General features: G+C 40.5%; 1 protein-coding gene across 8 annotated transcripts in view; it reads left to right on the top strand.

Annotated features, from left to right (window-relative positions):
* Positions 1-15,389, top strand: part of ZMIZ1 (zinc finger MIZ-type containing 1) — a 483,419-nt gene that overhangs the window by 294,948 nt on the left and 173,082 nt on the right. The window contains exon 4 of one of the 8 annotated variants that reach the window (XM_073571235.1): positions 11,407-11,513. The exons of the other annotated variants lie outside the window; for them this stretch is intronic. The gene's annotated coding sequence lies outside the window, so the exon portion shown is untranslated. The remainder of the gene's footprint in view (positions 1-11,406; positions 11,514-15,389) is intronic. 8 annotated transcript variants of the gene reach the window in all.

Raw genomic sequence — 15,389 nt, forward strand, 5'->3', positions numbered from 1 at the left:
CATGCTTTAAACAGTAGCCTTTCAAATTATTTGGTCATCTGTGGCATGCAGGACAGAACCTACAGAAGATGAAAGCATCTTTAGTCAAGAGAAGAGGATCCTGAGCAATAGACTGCAGTCAATTAAAAGGCGGTTATCACACACAGACATTTATTACCTTTCTTAGGCATAAATGATTACATTTCCTTAATCAGAAAACCTCTATAAAGTGAGCCTTCTTAACCAGGGGTGGGCAGTTTATTTTCCCAACAGGCCATATGAGAGACTGACTATTGTGGAGGGCTCAATAATAGCATGACTGCAATTATTTTTTTATTTAAATATTAATTGTTTCACTTAATATTGAGCAGAATTAAGTATACTGACATGCCACTATATACTGTGTACCTGCTGTGTACAGTATGAGACCCCACATAGCCTCCTATATACAGCATGCACCCCTCATAGCCCCTACATACAGTTTGAGCCCCCTCATAGCCCCTCTATATACAGTATGATCCCCCACATAGCCCCCTATATACAGTATGAGCCCCACATAGCTTCTCTATAGACAGTGTGAGTCCCCACATAGTTTGAGCGCCCTCTTAGCCCCTCTTTATACAGTGTGAATCCCCACATAGCACCCTATATATAGTATGAGAACCCAGTTAGCCTCCTATATATATGCAAACATCCAATACACATATGCAAAAAAAAACAACACATACTCCTCTTGCTTGTGTTGCCCGGCGTTCTGCTCCGGTCTCCGGTAGAATGACTCTCCACACAGCAGACATGATATGAGTCGGCGGCCACTCCTCCACCATTGTATTCACCACTGTTTGCATTCTGAGGATGCAGACAGCGGTGACATCGGGAATTGAGCAGCAGCGGATGGGCGAGGGCATGGCGAGGCCGGTGGGCCACTATTTTTAAGCCCTTCAGCTGTCTCGCTTCAAGGACCGAACTGGAACAGCCAGAATGCTGGATGTGGACCGCAAGCCGCACTTTGCTCAGCTCTGTTCTAAACCATACAGCCCCTTAGCTCATCCATGTCCTACTGTTTAAAGTCTCTTTCAATAGCAGTAATACCTAAAGGCCCCGTCTCACATAGCGAGATCGTTAGCGAGATCGCTGAAACGTCACATTTTGTGGTGCAACAGCGACCTCGCCAGCGTTCTTGCTACATGTGACACATAGCGGCGACCGGGCCCCCGCTGCGATATCGCTGATCGTGCTCTAATGTCCTAGGCCATTTTTTGATTGTTGGCGTCCTGCTGGCCAGCATGCATCACTTTGTTTGTCGCCATAATCAACGACGAGCGACCTCGTTGGCGACTCAGAACTCAGCGACGCAGGCGTGATTTTAGCTTTTTCTTTTCAGTGACCCCTCAGCTCCGATTGGTGGCCAGCACTGCGCTATCATTCTCTAATTTGGCGACCTCGTCAGTGTTCGAGGCCCCTGGACAATTGCCCTTTTTACCACCACCCCCTGATAGCAGGGCATCCCTTGTAAGACCAGCATTCTAATGGACAGCATTGATGTATTTATTTTTAATGTTTGTGATTCAATACATTTATGATATTATTTCATGTTGTGAGCATTGGTTACAGAATGACCACTAACTCTGAACACTTCTTGCCATGCGCACCACCTACACAGTCGGTGTATAGCTTTGCCCTGAACAAACAACAGAATTACAGTATGGACATCCTGCCACATTATGGGAGCCTTGACCTCACAGTCCATTGCATTCAATGTCCGCCTTCCTCCAATTTCAGTTGAGGTATGGCTGTACATGGACAGTTAAACCCTTTTTTAGATACAGAAACAGTTCACTTAATTGTTTCAATATCTCCCAAAAACTATATTGCATCACCTCTCCTGCTTGCAACAAGGATTTTTCCGATGGAAATGGCCATTGGATCAGTGGATCGTTTGTGTTAAATGACTACATGCAGTCAGCAACATATGTTTTTAGCAACTCATGACCACGTCAGAACAGTATCGTCTGGATGTACCCTTAGGGTTACGTGTTCTATGTTGGTGCGGAAAAATAAAATGAGTGCAGTTGACTGCATGCAGTTTTTGACTATATGTTATTTAGTATGGTCATTACTAGCTGATGTCCCATGTTCATTAAATTTATCTGATTGACTTTGGGTAACACAGTCAAAAGCTGTACTATAATCAAAGCATGCTTTTCTGTGCTTGCAACATTTTTTTTTGCCACATTGACCAAGGCTGACACCAGGTTTTTGTGGGCCTCAGGCGAAACAGTCTCAGTGGGTCCCTTTAACGCATGCCACAATTCATGAAGCACAGATATAGCAGAGAAAAAAAGATATAGTACAATGCCAAAGATTTCTCTTACTTTTTACATTACATGAATTAGATCTATTGTAAATTCTACAATAGCTAAGAAATCGGATAGTATATTATTGGTACCACCTAGTGCTAATGAGCCCCATAAATTGCTCCATACAGAATAGAGGACCCCATATAATGTTCCATACAATATAATGGGCCTCATATGTTGCTCCATACAGTATAATGAGCACCATATATTTCCCCATACTGTATAATGGGCCCCATATAATGCTCCATAAAGAATGAGCCCCATGTATTGCTCCATACAGTATAATGAGCCCCATATAGTGGTCCAAACAGTATGAGCCCCATCTAATGCTCTATACAGTATAATGAGCACCATATATTGCTCCATTCATAATGGGCCCCATATAGTTCCATACAGTATATGATGGGGCCCCATATAATGTACCATGCAGAATGGGCTCCATATAATGCTCCAGTATATAATGGGCCTCATATATTGCTCCATATATAATGGGCCCCATATAATGCCCCATGCAGTATAGGATGGACCCCATATATTACTCCATACAGTATAATGAGTCCCATATAATGCTCCATACAGAATAGGCCCCATATAATGCTCCATATATAATGGGGCCAATATGATGCTCCATAAATAATGAGTCCCATATGATCCTCCATAAATGATGCTCCAACAACTGTAGCATTCAGGGCCAGACTAGTCGTGAGCCGCCTTGTCTGCTACATTGCTAACAGAATCGGTGTTCTCAAGACAACGCATACTATTAAGAGATGTGACAGAGCACAAAGTCGCTGACTCCGTCACTTACCCCAGCAGGCCACGGGTATCATTAGAGACATTGGTCTTGTAGTAAATCTTACTTTTCTCCATTCAGGGTAATATTAGTAATATATCCCATGTGGTGCTTGGGGATGGGTACAGCATGGGGCTGTGTGATTTCGCATGCCAGGGCTGAATTTCAGCTCCAGTCCGTACCTGGTAGCATATACCACAAAAAATCATTAATCTTGGTGATTTAGCCATGACTTCACTTCTAATTGTTCCTCTTTTTCTGGCTCTATGATCAGCTGGTTAGTGTGGGCCCTGTCTCTGAGGCAATAAGTGGCCACTGCAGAGGGAATGTACAGTATTATTGCATAGCGGCTATTCAAGTGATCCACGTTCTGACTCGGAGGGGGCACTGAGAGGGAACCCCCATTACTGGGCCAGTATGGCAACCTACGTTAAAAGCAAAAACTGTCTCAGACATTATTTTTCATGCTGGTTGAATAAAAAGTTCCTTCATGAAAACTATTTTGACCTGATATTTTATTGTATGATCTTTTAGTTGATTGAGAACATTTGTTGGTATCATTTTGAGTATGCAGTTGAACATTTTTGTCAAAATTACGTCTTAGGGTCCCGTTACACTAAATGATGCACCAGCGATCACGACAACGATACGACCAGGTCAGGATCACTGGTGCGTCGCTACATGATCGCTGGTGAGCTCTCAAACAGGCAGACTCACTAGTGATCAGGATCAGCGAGGACGCTGGTAACCAGGGTAAATAGCGGGTAACTAACTGCGCGTGTCGATTAGTTACCCGCTGTTTGCCTTGGATACCAGCTTCTAGTGCGAGCAGGCTGGTATCCAGGGTACACAGTGGGTAACAAAGGAACCCGTGCGCTTAGTTACCCGCTGTTTACCCTGGTTACCAGCTCCCAGCGTCTGCTTACTGTGCTGGGAGCTCGCTGATCGTTGGTCTCCCGCTGCCACACGCAGTGATGCGTTCTGGCCAGCGGGAGACCAACGATCAAAAAATGGCCCAGGACATTCCTGCACGTTCAGCGAGCGATACCCGGCGGGGGGGGGGGGGGGGGGGGACGGTCGCTGACGCGAGCCACACACAGCGAGATCGCTGGCGCGTCACAAAATCGGTGACGCATCAGCGATCTCGTTAGCGATCTCGCTTAGTGTGAAGTACCCCTTACTCCAGCTCAATCCTCCTTGTTTGTGCTGTTACATGTTCCTGCTATAATGTAGCTTTAAGAATAAACAAATAAAATTTCACATGCTAATTCCAATTATTGTGTGGCCTGCTGGCACGTTTCTTTACACATAGTACACTCTTCCATGATCCCAGGAGACATGCTAATTGTTTATCACAAGAGATGCTTTCAGAGTTGTAGGCTTTTAACCATTTTAGGGGGACATGGCTCCGACGTTTCCTACCCAAGGCCGAGATGGCGTTCCCTTTTCTAGTGCTGTTTTTTGCTTGTATGTAAAGACTCATTTCTTTATTGGAACATCTTTATGTGAAAAATGTTTGTCTGAACAATGTATTTCCATTGAACCTAAGGATGTTGTGAATTCTAAATCTAAAGTCGTGCTGTGAAGTATTTTTATCCATCTCTAGAATTATCTCACAATAATAAAAATTGTTAAAATATCATTGAGCACAAATACAGTTTGCAATCTCTTGGGGCTCGTGCACACAACTGTATTTTCAGTCTGAGTGATATCTTGTAAATAAATTGATCGCACTCAGACCAATGTTATTCAATGGAGCAATGCAAATAACAATTTTTTTTTTCTCTGACTGAATCTGCATGTGAAAAAAAATTTGCAGCATGCGCGTTTTTTTTCCTAAAATCGGATGAGACTCACCCAGTCAAGTCTATGGGTGTGAAAAAAAAAATCAGATGCCATACAGAGCCAAAGTATAACATACAGTTTTTATGAATACAATGCAATTTTGTAACGGTAAACTGTAAATGGTCCTGTAAAAGATTAATAGCTGCTGAGCAAAATTAAAATGGATTCCATACGGGTAACACATGAGAATAAAAATCATGTGACCCTAGCCTGATACTGAGCTCAAATGTTGAACACTTATTGCTAAAATGTTTAGATGTTCACTATGATTGCACTTATTACATTATATGGGTTCTTAAAAATCTCTAAAATTGGTCAGATTAAAAAAAATCTCTTTTGTCCTTGAGCTGTGATTTGTATTGAGTATCCGTCTGATTCACTTGAATAGGAATGAGCTGTAATAGACGATCCATTGAAAAAAAATGCTACCGATTTACTTTTCAGAGAAGGCAGAGCAGTATAATAAAGCTCCAGCCTTGACTCGCTACACTTGAGGCTTGCTCGGTCTCAGTGTTTCTTTCGCTCATTTCGATATTGATATGGTAACTTGTTCATACACATTAGCTTTTTCTGTCTAGCTCCTGCCATTACTTACTTAATTACTTATGGTGAATGACTGACATTGGTGAATCCTGACAACAGCTATATCCGGTCCTGTCTGTGTGTCCGCTGTTTTAATTAACACGTGTTTTTACTGTTTGGTGAGGGCTGTTATTTACTTTTTTAAATAGTGATGTCCAACTGGTTGATATGCCTGATTTTGGGCTTCGTAGTAAATCGCTTATATTATACATCTTCATTAAAAAGGTATGCTCAAGTTATTTCTTGAATAACTTGGAGCTATGCCGTCTCCTCACTTCCTGGTTTCTGAGGAGCCAACTTTCTTCACTTAGTTTTGATGCACAGCATAGCTGTAATATTGGTAGAACTATAATTCTCAACACAAGTCCTTTCTGTAACGCAATCACCTATCAGTGATTGTTCTGTTGAGTCGACACTGTAATCACTGTATTCACACACAGTGATTACTGGGCATTTGAACAAGTAAATAGCTCGAGACAGTGGGAGCTGGGATTATAAGAATTGTTCTGGGAGAAGACTATGCTGCGGCTTGGTGATTTTACTAGATTTATAACAGCAGCTTGTCAGGAGTTGACAAGAAGGGAGGTGCACACATAACTGCTGTATAGAAATGAATGGGCTAGAGAGAGATGACCAGTATGCCAGAGATAACTCCTCTTCTGGAATGCTACTTCATGCTCCAGGCCAGAGTGTGGGCAAGCGCTTGTGACTGAGCTCCATGGAAACCAGCTGTACACTATGTAAGATAAAGACTGACAGCAGATAGAAAAATCAAGTCAATTGCAAACATGCTTGTATTCATCCCTTTTATAATCAAATCAATTTAAGAACCTGAGAATACCCTTTTAAGCAAGATAAATGGATGCTTACCCCTTTAGCCCAGTGTGAATTTTTAAAATTTGGAGTCAAAGGCTTATTTTGAGACTTCCACAATATGTTGGGTCCACTGCTTTAATGCATTACTTGTACAAGTCAATAATAGTTGGTAATTATTAATTAGATTTTATGAAAGCACAGCCAGAAAAAATAAGATTTTGGACTACTTAACTTCTTCACAAGACAAGAAATAGATTAATTTGATATTAAGGGGTTAATTTTCAGAATTGACTTTCCTTGCCGCTGACAGTTCAAGGATAGTGCAGTGCTTTCCTTTCTACCTCCCTAGTTACTGGATGGCCTGAGCTGGGTGGAGAGCAGAAATGAGCCAGTTATTTTCCATCTTTCAAGCCGAGCAGTGTCTAAATTTCAGTGTCCTAGCTTCAACTTCCCCCTATCTAACTGCTGCAGTGTGCGACTTGCTTTCCCTCCCTCCTCTGTTTAAAAAAAGAAATGGATCCTGTAAGCCTCAGATTTGCACACGGCTAAATACTTCAGCCAAGCGGGTACATCCGGATGCAGTGTGATTTACTGAAACAAGCATCGCCTTCAGAGGCTGTTGGTCCTGTCTGAGCACTTCTGTGCTGGATGCATCCTTTGTACAAAGCACAGGTATCTGGTCCCTGTATTGTGGTGAAAGGTTGTTCCTCATGGAATGCACAGGAGAAAGAGCATTTTATGTATTCTAATAAAATTTATACAAATCTGAAATCAACTTTACTGCAATGCAAAATACCAAATCTGTATTCTTTAGTCTCCTAGTTAAACCTATAGTTAGCCTGGAGTTTCCTGGGCCCCGTCAGAGGCTATGATTCTAAAGGTCCACCTTGCATCTGATCAGATCATCTACACGTTCATTTTTGATGGAGTTATTTGCTACTGGACCTTTTGAGACCCTGTTTTATTACCTTATTATGTGATCCAGACCGACCTAGAAAACATCCCTGCAAACCAAACTGAATAATCTATTAAATATTCTTAAAAGCTTATTATTCCTCATTTAATCTGTTTCTAAATATATTTACAAATGCAAGAATGTTTGTAAAATGCTTATACCATATATTGGGAAACATTTATTAGAAATGCAAGAGGATCAATGTTCCATTACAACCAACTTAGAATGCTGTATTTCCTTATGTACAGACATTTACCGTACTTCTGTTCATTACTTTGTACATTCCCCGCCTTGCTTTAATGCATTTCCGTTAACCAAAGGCTTTTAGATTCTTACACATGTGTGTATCTGCTTGCAGACCTCTGACACTGAGGATGCTTCTCATTAAGTTGTCACCATTCACCTAATATAAAGCCCCCAGTATGAAGACTCAGAGGAGCCAGAAAATGCAGGTGCTTTAAAGAAAAATGTGGTGGAAAAGCCAGACCCTAATGTCAATATTTCCCTTCTTATTTAATTGGGTATATATTTTGCCTCTCTGGGTGCTTTCATGTGCTTAGATTAAACTACTTGGTTTGGCGATTTTTCATTTTATTTAGATAACATGCCTGTATTTGTGCTTTTATCTGAAAACAATAAAAAAAAAAATTAGCGCTATAATATTGTGAGTATGTTGCCTTTTGACGTGTGGAAAGAAATGGCCGAGTGGTTTAAGATGCTGAGACTGTCAGCTAAAGCTAATGAAAACAATGTAACATCCTTCATCCGCAGGTTTACATTAGGATTTAGATTTAGCCCTCCCTGTTTGCGAGCATTTGGATTTCTGTTGTGAGTTCATTTTCCCCTCCGTCACTGAGGCCTGGTGAACTCCCTATTCTAGTGAAGGAAGGTAGTGAGCCTGATTATCATTCACCTGGGACTAATGAAGACGATTGGCTGAGTGGAGTCACTGACTGGATTTAAGGCAGCCTACGCCCTTTCTGCCCTGCGGGTGATTTCTCTGTGGACTCTTGGACACCAGTCTGATTCCTGCTCTCCTAAAGCTAAGTTTTCTGTTTTGCCTTTTTGCATCTAAGATTTGTTTTTGTTTTTCTTGCTTTTTGGATTCTGCCACTCCCTGCTGGAGTGTGCAGTGTTCCTTGAGCTCTGTCTTCTGAAAGTACCTGAGTGCTGATTTAGTTTTTGAAGCTTAGTTGCTTCAGGGCCATTTTTATATCAGCTTGTTGGCTTTTGTCTCTGATAGGGTTTCGGCAGATTGCAGACAGCAGCCTTCCTATCCGTTCCTATCTAGGTAGTTTTTGGGCCCCGTCTTTGCTCAGCCTGTCTTTCTGTCTGTGTAAGTGTTTTCATCTTGCTTCACCGTCATTATATGTGGGAGGCTGCCTATTGCTTTGGGGTCTGCTCTGGGGCAGTTAGATTTCCCCTTTCCTTCTTTAGGCCTATGTATCTCTCTGGCTGTGATCGAGGGGTCTAGGTCATCGTAGGAACCCCCCACGGCTACTGATAGTTGTGTTGATAGGTTCAGGGGTCTGCAATCTGATAGTTGCCAACTTCTCTGGTTTTCAGGACTTAGCTAGCATTTCTGTTTTTGCCTCCTACGGTGACTCAATCATAACAGATTTCTCTATTAAAGCACCAAATCTCCTAAGTAACATACATCAGAATTAAAGTAGAACAACTCTCCCTCTTCCTTCCATATACAGAAGGGAAAAAATATCTTTCTGGGTTTGTTTGTGCACAAATAAAATTTGTCAAGGTCGTGTTTTTTTTGTTTTGTTTTTTTTTAAAACCTTTTTTCAAAAATAGCCTCAATTAGGCAAGAAAAATTACAACAGTAAAAAATGACAACAGTTCTTTAAGGATAATTTTGAGTTGTATCTTGAGCAGCTCACACTCTGCCGTTTCCTTACCGTCTGCTCACGTCCTGGTTTATGGCAGGGCAGGCTCCTCTCCTTGAGTGACAGTGTTGGTGAGTTCAGGGGAGAGTGTATTGTGATTCTTCTGATAAGAGTAAATGGTGGGAGGGGAGTGTGAGAGGTGTGTGAGCACATAACTGCCATACACAAATCAATGGACTGGAGAGAACTGACCAGTATGTTAAAGGGGTGGTCCGAAATAAATTTTCATCCAAATCCCTATTTAATGCCATGATCTAAACTAATTTATAATATGCTTGCATTAAAAATTACGTACACTATCTCTAATGGCTATTGGATTTTTTTTCCCTACTTCCTGTGCGATCGTTTGAGATTCCCAGTGCATGCTGGGATACTCAAAGCGTCATGAGGGGGCAGAGGCTGCAGTTACTGTCACAGCCCCTGCCCCCTCCCTAAAACAAAGTGTCATTATTGATGCTCGTTTCAGTTGCTTGCCTAGTCTCTACTGTGTCTCAACATGCTGTGCACTGTGCGATGTGCACAATGACAAAGGACACTGTGTGTTGCTGGCTCAGATCAGCATTAATGAGCCAGCAACACAGAGGAGAAAGCGCTATTAGGGTACCTGGCGTGCAGTGAACAACAAGTGATGTCATTTGCAGGTGGGCCACCGTTCTCTGCACGTCGCCAGGTATTCAGACTATGCGCTCTGAAAGTGCGCTTTTCTCGGTGGGGGGGGGCAGTTTTTAGAATGGTGTAACTTTTTGGTATTTTCTTTCATATAGTCCCCCCAAAGTGACTTAAAATGTGATGTGGACCCTAAAAAAAAAAATGTTTTTGTAAATATTGTTGGAAAAAAATGAAAAATCGATGGTCAACTTTTAACCCTTATAACTTCCTAACAAAAAATTGTTTCCAAAATTGTGCTGATGTAAAGTAAACATGTGGGAAATGTTATTTATTAAGTATTTTATGTGACAGATCTCTGTGATTTAAGGGCATGAAAATTGAAAGTTTCAAAATTGAGAAATTTTCCAAATTTTCGCCAAATATCCGTTCATATCGAAGAAATTTTACCACTATCATGAAGTACAATATATCACATAAAACTTTCTCAGAATCACTGGGATCCGTTGAAGCATTCCAGATCTATAACCTCATAAGGTAACAGTGGTCAGAATTTAAAAAATTAGTCCTGTCATTAATGTGCAAACCACCCTCGGGGGTAAAGGGGTTAACTCCGCTCCTGGAAATTACATATTGCAAGCACCAGTGGCTGAGCTCCATGGAAACTAGCGGTACACTATGAAAGATAAAATCTCTTATTACAGGAGAATGACAACAGATAGTAAAAGCAAAGCAAGTCAACCCCAAACTTAATTATTTTCATCCAGTCTAACTAAATCAATTTCATAACTTGAAAATACTCCTTTATACATTTAGTACAAATAATTAAGTACGCCACATTAGATGTAATGTGGTGTACTTAATTATTTGTACTAAATGTCCTACTGGGGGTCTGTATGTGGGGGAGACAGGGCAAAAGCTTAGAACAAGGATGAATGCTCATCACACAATAAGAGAAAAAAGAATGGATCTACCTGTAGCAAAACATTTTTGTATTCCTGATCACAGCAACATGGATATGAAATTACTGGTATTGAAAGGTAACTTCACATCTCAGAGAGAGAGACGTGTTTGGGAGTATAAATTTATGACGACCTTTGACACTCTCAGTGCTGGAATGAATGTGTCGCATGGATTTATGTCTTTTTGCATCAATTAGGGAATTTGCTTTCAAGACCTTGTGGAGGCATCACAAAACATTAGGAGACCCCAATCAGAGGACTATAAAACATCCGGACTCCTTATCTATGAACTGGTCCAATATTTATGTTTCTCCCTCTCCCATATTGATCTGCTTCACGTCACTTGTCTTTATCTATTGCATTTTTTCTGTGTTTTATTGTGCATAAATATGTGACTCTTCAGATTTTGTATTAGTTTAGCCTGAAGAAGAGACCTGAGTAGTCTCGAAAGCTTGCAATGTGTTACCTTTTAATGGCTAACTGAAAAGATGGTATCAACCACTGAGGACTCAAAATTCTGAATATTTTTCTATCTACTGGCTAACACGGTACAAAGATATACATCTTTCCTGTATAAAATAAAGGAAGGTTTTGGTTCTTTGCTTTTCAGGTCAGTCTCCGTTGGGTGGCAACTCATATATGTGCAGAGTATTAGTGCAGGAGCTAATCATCATTGTGCTCTAGCAGGAGATCTGGCCATTCTTTCCTTCAGCTGAGGTGAGTGCTGAACAGACTGATCCTTTGAGGAACTACAATGTGAAAACTCCTGTGTTAGTGGAAGTCACAACAAAGGCATGATCAGTAGCAGGCTCCAAGGTGTCTCCTTACAGAGCCTGTGAGCAGCTCTAAGACCTCATCAGTTAACAAGCCATTCCAAGTTGTGCTGCTGGAGTTATCCGAGAGATTATATTCATTCTCCAGAGTGATGTCTTCCCTCTGGATCTAGTGAAGATTATTGAACTCTGAAGACCGTAATATATGAATTTAAGAAACATTTGAGAATCTAGATTGACTTTTACTTATAAAAACAAACAGAAACGTGTATTAAATTAACCACATTTGAGAAGTGTGATCAAGCAAAGAATCACACAGCATATGTTTAGTTGTCAGAAATCCATATTGGAAAGTCTTTGAAAGGTAGTTGTATAAAGGGATCGCCCCTATATAAGGTCAGAATGCCATATTAGAGTATTTAACCAAAATGCCTCTTCAAATAAAGTAATTTAAATTCTTTCTGTCCATACTGATTGCACAGCCCTCCCTGCGGAAGCCATCACTAATAGATCCGTTATTCATATAATGAACATAGATTTAGTAGTCAAAATATTTGCCCACAATCTTAATGAGGGTTTTTGCAGCTTTTTCACTTTATACTTTGCCCCGTTGGCAGTTCTTATCCATTTTAAGACTTACCTTTACTTTCACAAGAAAATGAATATAGTGCAGGACTCTGCAGTATAATAATTTTTCTAAGTCAGAATATTACATGTTTTTGCTGATAAATGTAGCATAGACTGCCCGAAGTGTGTGCTGCGGGCTGCACTAAGCTAAGCAGCATCCTACTGGTTGCTCTTCATTAATGTCTTCAGTGTGGGAGCAAGTGCTGTAAAATCCTATGACACTCTCGCGCTGAAGACAGGAGCCTAAGAGAAGAATAAGGAATCTCTAATTTATCAGGTGATCTGTACTGCCGCAAAAACGTGTATTAGAGTGCCCCTGCATTCTAATACCTAATAAGTGCAATCAGTGGGACTAAGTAAAATTTTTTTTAAAAAATCATAATAAAAAAATTATATATACACAGTACCCATAAATACCGTAAATATTTTTATGAGAAAATAAAACCAACAAGTACACATTTGGTATCGCCGCTTACGGAACAACCCACAAGTTAAACACTTAAGTGAGCACCATGAAAAAAAGAGGCAAAAAATGATGATTTATCATCATACTGCCAAACAAAAAGGATATTAAAACGCCATCAAAAAGTCGAATGTAAATAAAAATCATATAGCTGAAAACGTCATCTTGTCCGTCCGAAAACAAGCTGCCAAGCTGCCATACAGCGCAATCAGAGAAAAAAAAAGTTATAGCTCTCAGAATTAAACTATAACATAGTTTTAATTGTGTAAAAGCACAGAAACATAAAAAAACTATATAAATGTGGTATTGCTGCAGTCGTACTGACCCTTCACTTACCATACAAGGAACGGAATAAAACAGTTCCTTGATTTCTTGATGTTTGTTCTTTCTGCCTCCCCAAAATTGAAATAGAAAGCTATAAAAAGTCATGTCCCCAAATATTGTACCAACAAAAAATGTTAACTTGTCCCGGAAAAAACAAGTGAGGGTTGGGGCTAAAGTTAGGGTTGGGATTACGGTTGGGGTTGGGATTAGAGTTAAGGTTGTGTTAGGGTTAGGTTTGTGGTTATGGTTGGGGTTAGGGTTGTGATAAGGTTTAGGGGTGTGTTGGAGTTAGGGTTGGAGATAGAATTGGGGGGTTCCACTGTTTAGGTACATCAGGGGATCTCCAAACACGACATGGCTCCACCATTGATTCCAGCCAATTTTGCATTCAAAAAGTTAATTGGTGCTCCCTCCCTTCTGAGCCCTGCCATGAACTCAAACAGTGGCTTTTCCCCACATGTGGGGTATCGGCGTACTCAGGAGAAATTGCACAACAAATTTTGTGGTACATTTTCTCCTGATACCCTTTGGAAAATAAAAAAAATTGGTTCCAAAGTAAATTTTTTGTGAAAAAAGAAAAAGGTTCATTTTTTTCGTTCCGCATTGGTTTAGTTCTCGTGAAGCACCTGAAGGGTTAATAAACTTCTTGAATCTGGTTTTGCACCCCTTGAGGGGTGCAGTTTTTAGAATGGTGTCACTTTTGGGTATTTTCTGTTATATTGACCCCCCAAACTCTCTTCAAATATTAGGTGGTCCCTAAAAAAAAAATGGTTTTGTAAATTTTGTTGGAAAAATGAGAAATCGCTGGTCAACTTTTAACCCTTATAACGTCCTAGCAAAAAAAACTATGTTTTCAAAATTGTGCTGATGTAAAGTAGACATGTGGTAAATGTCATTTATTAACTATTTTGTGTGACACCACTCTATTATTTAAATGTAAAAAAAAAATAAAAGATTGAAAATTGCAAATTTTTCCAAATTTCCATTTTTTTCGTAAAAATGGAAATCAAAGAAAGTTTACCCAAACCTGAAGTACATTATGTCATGAAAAAACAATCTCAGAATCAGTGGGATACATTGAAGCGTTCCAGAGCTATAACCTCATAAATTGACAGGGGTCAGAAATGTAAAAATTGGCTTGGTCATTAAATACCAAATTGACTCTGTCACTAAACGGTTAAGGAAATAAAAATTAAAAGTTTTCTAAATTTTCGCCAAATTTTCATTTTTCCATATATAAACGTGAGTCATGTTGAAGAAATGCTACCACTATCATGAAGTAAAATCTGTCACGAGAATACTATTCTGACTCATGGATATGTAGAACGTATGGTGCCTGGATAGACCTCTCTTTCTGGGCCCTTTCCGTATCGACCTGTACTCACGTTCATACCGATTAATCAGACAGCTTAACTCCGCCACGATCTCATGTAAGAAGACTCCAGGAAAAGAGGGATGCTTTAACTGAAATTCTTGTATTATGATGAAAGCAGCAGGTAAAAAGGAATATTCTTCAGAGGAAATGCAACAGGATGCATACAGATGGAGGGACGATCACAAAATGGAGAATGAAGGAGGGAACAAACATACATCACAGGACTACAGGGAGAGAGTTGGAAGAAAATACAGGGAAAGGCAAACTTCTGCCTAGCAACAGATGATGCAACACAAACAATGCAAATATTAAATGATTTCCCAAGTCGTGGGACATGACACTCCCCGTCTGAAATCCTTGGATTTCACGATGTCCGTAATTCTTCGAAGTCGTTCGAACCTGAAAAACAAGAGAAAAGAGAAAAACATGTATGCAATAATAAACATCAAACATTTTTAAAGTCCAACTCGTTGTTGACCCGTAGATCACACCGGAAGATAAGTCCAAGTCTATTAAACCCATCTTCGGATTGGGGAAGCCGCAAACATGCCAACTCTTCCACCAACCCAGCAATCCAATGGCAATGTTCAAAGTTCAATCCAATGGAGAATGTCAATGTTCAATAAAACTGGGGAATGAGTAGGTATGCTCCCCGCCGTGAGCAACGTCCAGGAGCAATGTTCAGTTCATGTGACTCCTCCTTTGGTAGAAGCAGCACGAGATCAGTGACCGGACGGAAGAAGGTTCGGGTAGAGCCCCCTTTTGTCACCTTAGCTTCTGTCTTACGAGTCTTTCCGTCCTCGCTGGGCATGACCTTGGTGATAAGACGCATTGGCCAGTCGTTACGATGTGCCTCTTTGTCTTTTAAGAGGACAAGGTCTCCTTCTTGGAGATTGGGACTGGGTGTCTGCCATTTGTGACGGTTTTGAAGCAGGTGCAAGTATTCGGTCTTCCAACGGTGCCAAAACACGTTAGCTATGTGTTGTACTTGCTTCCACTGACGTTTGTAAATGTCCTTGTTATCGAAATTC

Source organism: Dendrobates tinctorius, unplaced genomic scaffold (assembly GCF_039654945.1).
Source record: "Dendrobates tinctorius isolate UK_male_01 unplaced genomic scaffold, ASM3965494v1 ptg000028l, whole genome shotgun sequence".
Taxonomy (NCBI): Eukaryota; Metazoa; Chordata; class Amphibia; order Anura; family Dendrobatidae; genus Dendrobates; species Dendrobates tinctorius.